General features: G+C 41.0%; 1 long non-coding RNA gene across 1 annotated transcript; it reads right to left on the reverse strand.

Moving 5' to 3' along the window:
- Window positions 1–251: 251 nt before the first annotated feature.
- LOC127683359 (uncharacterized) lies at window positions 252–3,226 on the reverse strand. Its single transcript, XR_007977528.1, has 3 exons — window positions 2,821–3,226; window positions 2,251–2,339; window positions 252–526 (listed from the first exon to the last, which is right to left on the reverse strand). It is a non-coding gene; the product is annotated as an uncharacterized LOC127683359 (long non-coding RNA).
- Window positions 3,227–7,962: the final 4,736 nt, after the last annotated feature.

Consider the following 7,962-nt stretch of genomic DNA (forward strand, 5'->3'; position numbering starts at 1 on the left):
CCTTCATAAGGTTTTGATATAGGATTCCTGCTTTTAATTTATTTGCTGTAAATACAGGTTGCCTTTTGTAGATGAATAAACATACATGATGTGTGCAAGTGCACAGCTGATAATCACTGTACTGATGACAATGTTAATAATCACTATATGCTTTACACTGTCAGGGCTTAGGCAGCAGGCAATGTTGTAAGCCTCTTAAAAATACCACCACATTTAATGCTTACAGCCTATTAAGTATAGATCTTCTTGTTTATTTCTTGTTTTCCAGATAAAGTAACAACACAGCAAACTAGGGTTCCACCTTGACATCTTGTTGTACTGCCTCCCCCGTGTGTATGTGTAGACTTCATCTATACACGTTATTTTGTAGACTTCATCTATATAGGTTATATAGTTGCCCCGTCCCATCCGTATGCAAATGCAGGGATGCAGGAAGTCAGCAGCTGGCTAACATCAGCATTTACAGGTTTGCAGTAGGGTCTCTCCAAAGGAGTCATAGAAGTCCAGGTGCCATGTCCTTTCCCTGCTGATTTCCCAGGGCAAAAAGAAAAGAAAAAATGTCTTTATCCAAAGCTTGCATTTCCTTTCCTTCTATGGACAGGATTCCATAAGTGCGAGCATGTGTGTGCTTGCGTGTGTGTGTGTGTGTGTGTGTGTGTGTGTGGTTTTCTATGTCTGTCTGTCTTTCTGTGAACGTCTGTCTATCTGTGTTTGCATGTCTGTGTGTACATGTTTACATGTCTGTTTTTCTGTTTGTGTATCTGTCAGTGTGCATGTGTGTCTATATCTGTATGTATGTGTCAGCCTGTATGTGTGTATGCCTATATCTGTATGTGTACCTGTGTCTGTATGAGTGTTTTTTGTATTTCTGTTTGTGTACATATGTGTGTATTTGTATCTGTGCCACTGCATATGTGTGTGCACCCATGTCTATGTGTGTCTTTGTATCTATATCTGTGCATGTGTGTGCATATGTGTGCATGTGTGCGTGTGTGTGTGTGTGTGTGTGTGTGTGTGTGTGTGCCTGTGTGACTATTCTCTGAACACTAACAAGTATATATGACATCCTGGATCTTGCACCCCACAGAGCTGGCTAATTTTAGGCCAAGTTTGCTAGGCCATTGCTACTCAGTTACTTTGTCAGACAAGACTCTGCTACATTTGGGATGACACTTCTGTAGAAATTGGTTTAGTCTGAGTAAAAGAAATGGTCCTTCTTGTGCTGGCAGACAAGATTGTTGAATAGAGGGAATTCTCCAGCACTGGGCCCTCTACCTTGCCCGACAAGGTCTGCTCTGCCTGGGCCTTCTTCCTGCCAACACAGCCTGTGTGGTTTGGACATGCAGGCCTCCATAATCCTGTGAATCACCTCCTCAAAGAGCAAAGATTTTCATAGATTGGTACCTCCTGTGGGTTCTGTCTCCTGGAGACCTCTGAGATCACCTCCTACAACCAGACAGACCCTGGGCCCACAAGGCCTCGTGAGCTGTTGCCAGGGCTGAGACAGCTATGTGAGTCAGAGCACCCTGCAAATATAAAGCTTAAGTGGCAGTAGCTCCATGAAACGTCCTTTGTACAGATCCTAGGAAAGCACTGTCCGCTCAGAGGTCTGAGAATGAAAGACAGGGAAGGAAGGCAGAACTCTGCTCCTTCCCAATATTTAAAGAGACAGGCTTCGAAGCATGGGGCCCTGGGCACGGAAGAAAGCAAGGCTGTGACCTCCATCCTGCCCTGGCCTTTTAAACTCTGCATTGCCGAAATCAAAGAGAAGGATTCCTGTTCAGTACCAAACACATTTAAAAAAAAAAAAAAAAAAAAAAAAAAAAAAAAACCTGAGAAAAAAACAATGACTGAGGAAATCCTCTGTGGGACACTTCCTACAATTCCATAGCTACCATTCAGCCATTCAAGGAAGAAAAAAACAAAACAAAACAAAACAAAACAAAAACATAGTCTTGGGCCACCTCATCTGTCAAAAAAAAAAAAAAAACCTTGACTACTAACCTAATCTTAATGGGGGATCATTTTCCACTTGTTGTGCAAGTTATTTTGCAAGAAGCAATGATCGTCTAGATGGAGCTAGCTCTAGGACCCTCCTAAGTGTCTTTGACTGGAGCAGCATTTTCTATACCATCTTCCCTACAAAAGGAACGTGTCATCCTTGGGGATAAAGAGGCTGAGACCAGAGTCTCTTCAGGCTCTGTGGGAGTGGCACTCAAAGACAGCCTGGAGTTCTATAGTCCTCCTCACCTTCTGGAACTCTTTCCATCAGAGACAGATGTTGAAGTAATCCATCTGCATGAACATCTTCATAAGCGAGAGCCTGATTCCTCTGTGTCCTGGGGAAAGTTAGAATATAGTTCACATTCACCCGCGCCTTCTAATCTGCGTCCTTAAAAGGAACAATACAGTGAGCGGCCTGCATCTCTGTATATAAATATATCTGTATATAAATAACATCTGTGATGTTGGGGTGTAAAACGCCTCCACCATGGCTTCCTAATCTCCCACAAAGTCTCCCTAACAGCAAGCAGGGTACACAGCCGATGTGCAAGTGAAACTTTCTTTTCAGAATCCTGCCTGACTCAGACATCCTATTACTGTATGTAAATATAATTCAAGATTATTTCTGAGTCTTTTTGTTTAAATATTGTATTGAGCTTTTCCATCCAAAATATACATTTCTTATGCATAGCGATTGGCTTAAAAGTATACTGAAAGATACATTAGTCTATGAAGTTGCATTTTATAAAAATCTACTGAGAAAATGTTTTCTACAGAGGTTTAACTCTCTTATCCATTCAATGGGTTTATTATTACCTGTCTGCCCTCACTGTGGCCAGTTACAGCCTGCCATTCACCATGGTGGAACAAAGTTTGAAGAGTAAGCCACCTGCAGTTGACAAAGTTGCCATTTTGTAAGTGGCCGAGGTTCAGCTAGTGATTAGTTTTAAGTGATGTTTTCAGCTAGTTTCCCATTTCAGTTACGATGCGGTCAGTATCTGCTTAGGAAAGGGAGGAATCGCCATTCCTCCCTCCACATGCTTCACAGCACAGCAGACACTGATGCTCACAACTGAAGAATCTCAGACGTGGAGTGCCATACTCCAGCAGCTCAGCTGACTGTCCCCAAACCACAGCTCTCCCTTCAGAGAAAGGGAGGCTGGGCTTTCCCGGAGACACAGAGCTGTGGTTTCCTGAGTCACACCCCAGATGAACTGGGTTTCCTGTAGATGTGCCCTGCTGCTGGTCTATGCTGTAGGCTCTACACATGGTAAACACAGTCTAGAAAACAGAGGTGAACAGGGGTATGTCATGTGGGGGAAAATGTCTTGCAGAGAAAGACACCAAGCTTAGAGAGGTTCAGTACTTGCTGAAGGTCACAGCCACAAAGTGGAAGAGGCAGGATCCTACTCTCACAGTCTAGTCTAGAGGTCAACCACTGCCCCATTCACATCTGAGTGGGCCACACTTTCCATCACTCTCCTCAGAACCCCAACCAACCCACCCATAATGGAATGCTTTGGACTCCCACTTTACCAGATTCAAATAGGCTGTCTTTGCTTCCATCTTAAAATGGGCTCCCATACAAACCATCTTCAGTTCCAGGTCAATGTCTGTCTTGCTGTCACTGCCAAAGCACATTGGGAAGTGGTTGACATCACTCCTTCACACCTTTCCTACACTTGGACCACCAGGAAACCTCTGATTTCACTGAGGTTGATGACCTTGCCAAAGTTGCTGAGTAGACACTGTTTTTCCACTATGCTCTTGTTTTTCAGACCCGTTTCCACTGGCAGTGATGTCCTTGCTCTTGGATCTTGATGTTCCTTTGGCAACCTCATTGTTATATCTTCTAGCTCACTGCCGGCTTTCCTTAACCAGCTTTGAGGATATCTGCAGATCTGCCCACTGAGTAAACGTGCTATGCCAGTGATTGCCAAATCTTCACCTCCCAACCGGTAACAGCCCATCATATACTGTCTTCCATTAGCTCACCCTCACATCCAGGACACAGCTCCCTCAGACTCACCCAGACTGCCTTCTGCTTCATGTCTCCAAGTAGCACAGCCTTTCTGACCTGACTCTTCTGCTGAGCAACTGCACCGCCATTATCCCCTCCTCTAGTGAACTGAATCGTTCTCCTTCTCCTTCTATTCATCTTTAGATCTTTATGTAGACATCACTTCTAGGAAGTGGGGAGCCCTTTGCTTACTATCAGATCTGGGTGTGTTTCCATACCTCTCCTGCTATTGCAATGTTTCTTTTCTCTGTATCCTCAAGATTTGAAGCTTAAACTCCCACTAATTAGTATAATCAATCCTAACCCTAATCAATGAAGATGTTCAATAAATATTGGCCAAGTAGAAAAAGAATGGATGGATGGACAGATGGATGAGGAATGAATGGATGGAGAGACAGGAATAGCAACATCATTTATTTAACTTAGTCTCGGGATGTTCTTCAATGAAATGAGTCAAAAACTCAGCAATTAGCATCAAGATATATTTATTACATGCATCTCAAAGCCCTGCTTTCAATGTCTGTCCACTGCAGGAGTTTCTGTTCTTCAGCACAGAAACTTTACGCTATTTCTTATCCTCCACGCATAGGTCCATTTCCGGTTTAATCCTCCTCACTTGCCATGGGCAGAGTGCCTTAAAGGATCTCATCTCACAGCTGTGGAATCTGGAGATCAAGCTGTATGCAGAGTCAGTATGTCCTCAAGCCTCCCTCTGTGACTTACAGATACCTGCTCTCTTAGTTAGGGTTTTATTGTTATGAGGCAAGGCAACTCTTATAAAGTCAAACATTTCTTTGAAGCTGGCTTACAGTTTCATAGGTTTAATCCATCATTATCATGGTAGGAAGCCTGGCAGCATGCAGGCAGACACAGTGCTAGAGAAGGACCTGAGATTGTGTACCACACTTGGCATAACTTAAGTATAGGAGACTTTAAAGTCCACCTCCATGGTGACATACTTCCTCTAGCAAGGCCACACCTACTCCAACAAAACCACACCTGCTAATAGTTCTACTTCTTATTGCTAAGTATTCAAACACATGAGTCTATGAGAGCCATTCCTATTCAAACCACTACAATCTGTAATTCATTTTAAATTAACTTGGCATGTTAACAATAGGTTCATTCTAATACTAATTGAAGAGTTGGTTTTTTTCTAAATAGGATATTAAATTAAGCTTTTTCTATATTTGTGGGGAGAATATGGTTTTTTCTTTTTGAATAATTAATATGCTTAATAGCATCGATTGATTATTGGATGGTAAACCAGCATATTTGGTATGAAGACTGCTAAGCTATGATAGTGATAAACTTTAGACATTTTGGGGTTAGAGTTCTAAAAAAAAATATTTTAAAGATTTATTTATTTATTTAATGTATATGAGTACACTCTCGCTGTCTTCAGAAAGACCAGAAGAGGTCATTGGATCCCATTACAGATGGTTGTAAGCCATCATGTGGTTGCTGGGGATTGAAATCAGAACCTCTGGAAGTGCTCTTAACAGCTGAGCCATCTCTCCAGCCCCAGATTTCTAAAATTTGATTCCAATATTTTTGCACCTGTATTTGTGAGTGATATTGGTTTATAGCTTCATTTTTCTTGAAATATTGTCTTTTGTTTAGTCTCTAGACAATGCTAGTCTTGTTAACTCTGTTGGTATACTTTCACTGTAGCATTCTAAAAGAATTTGTACAAAATTGGTATTTGGTTTTTTTTTTAAATATTTTTTTTTGCGCTCTATCTTTTTTTTTTATTATTCGATATAATTTATTTATATTTCAAATGATTTCCCCTTTTCTAGCCCCCCCACTCCCCGAAAGTTCCGCAAACCCCCTTCTCTTCCCCTGTCCTCCCACCCACCCCTTCCCACTTCCCCGTTCTGGTTTTGCTGAATACTGTTTCACTGAGTCTTTCCAGAACCAGGGGCCACTCCTCCTTTCTTCTTGTACCTCATTTGATGTGTGGATTATGTTTTGGGTATTCCAGTTTTCTAGGTTAATATCCACTTATTAGTGAGTGCCTACCATGATTCACCTTTTGAGTCTGGGTTATCTCACTTAGTATGATATTCTCTAGCTCCATCCATTTGCCTAAGAATTTCATAAATTCATTGTTTCTAATGGCTGAATAGTACTCCATTGTGTAGATATACCACATTTTTTGCATCCACTCTTCTGTTGAGGGATACCTGGGTTCTTTCCAGCATCTGGCAATTACAAATAGGGCTGCTATGAACATAGTAGAACATGTATCCTTATTACATGGTGGGGAGTCTTCTGGGTATATGCCCAGGAGTGGTATAGCAGGATCTTCTGGAAGTAAGGTACCCAGTTTTCGGAGGAACCGCCAGACTGATTTCCAGAGTGGTTGTACCAATTTGCAACCCCACCAGCAGTGGAGGAGTGTTCCTCTTTCTCCACACCCTCTCCAACACCTGCTGTCTCCTGAATTTTTAATCTTAGCCATTCTGACTGGTGTAAGATGAAATCTTAGGGTTGTTTTGATTTGCATTTCCCTAATGACTAATGAAGTTGAGCATTTTTTAAGATGTTTCTCCGCCATCCGACGTTCTTCAGGTGAGAATTCTTTGTTTAACTCTGTACCCCATTTTTTAATAGGGTTGTTTGGTTTTCTGGAGTCTAACTTCTTGAGTTCTTTATATATATTGGATATTAGCCCTCTATCTGATGTAGGATTGGTGAAGATCTTTTCCCAGTTTGTTGGTTGCCGATTTGTCCTCTTGATGGTGTCCTTTGCCTTACAGAAACTTTGTAATTTTATGAGGTCCCATTTGTCAATTCTTGCTCTTAGACAAGAGAAAAACCATTGAAGCCATTTAAATCTAGAACTGTCCACACAAGACTTGTAAGTTACAAGTTCATTATTTTAATAGATATGCGGGTAACTATATAGGTTATCTACCTCTTTGGGTTCTGTTTTAATTAAGCTGTCAAATTTATCAAGTTGTTCATAATATTAGTGTCCTTTTACTGTCTCTACTGATACAACCCTCCTCATTCTTGAGATTGGTAATTTGTGCCTTTCATTTGTTTTCTAGATAAGTCTGACTATAAATTCATAAGTCTAGTTGACTGTTTCAAAGAGACCCTTCAGTTTCATTGTTTTCTCTATTGTTTTTGACTTTTACTTTCTTGATTTTCATTCTTACATTTGTTATTTTCCTTGCTCACTTTTATTTCAATTCGTTGTCATATTTTAATCTTATATCCTCAATAAATTCCATATTTCTTATTATTACTATTTTATTATTTAAACGACAAATTATCTTTTATAGAGATTTTAATGAAGATTAAAAATCTTACACAGTTGTCTTTACAAATATTTGGAGTTCTTTACTCCTTTGGATTAAATTAGATTTCTATGTGACATCATTCCCCTCTGCACAGACTCCCATCATTCCTCTCTGCATGAAGGGCTCCCATCATTCCCCTCTGCACAGACTCCCATCATTCCTCTCTGCATGAAGGGCTCCCATCATTCCCCTCTGCACAGACTTCCACTATCTCCTTCTGCACAAAGGACTCCATCATCACTCTCCTCTGCATGACGAGTCCTTTTACATTTTCTTCTGAGTATGTGCATCATAAGTTGTCTTAACTCCTCAATTTCTGAAAATATAATTAATTTACCAACATTTAAAAGAGCTATTTCCTGAGATATAGTCAACTCCTATTTCTAAAGGCCTTCTTTTTCTATGGATTAAACCAACTGAAAATTGAAAACACTTAGGGAGAAAATGTGTGTGCTATCTCCCACCCCATTGCCTTTATTTTTTCAGGCATGGTCTCTCTGTATAGTCCTGAATGTCCTGGAACTCACTATGTAGACCAGGCTGGCTGGGGAGATCCTCCTGCATGTACCTCCTAGGATAAAATAGCTCTCTCTCCTCTCTCTCACTCGCTCCCTCTCCCTTTTC

Source organism: Apodemus sylvaticus, chromosome 4 (assembly GCF_947179515.1).
Source record: "Apodemus sylvaticus chromosome 4, mApoSyl1.1, whole genome shotgun sequence".
Taxonomy (NCBI): domain Eukaryota; kingdom Metazoa; phylum Chordata; class Mammalia; order Rodentia; family Muridae; genus Apodemus; species Apodemus sylvaticus.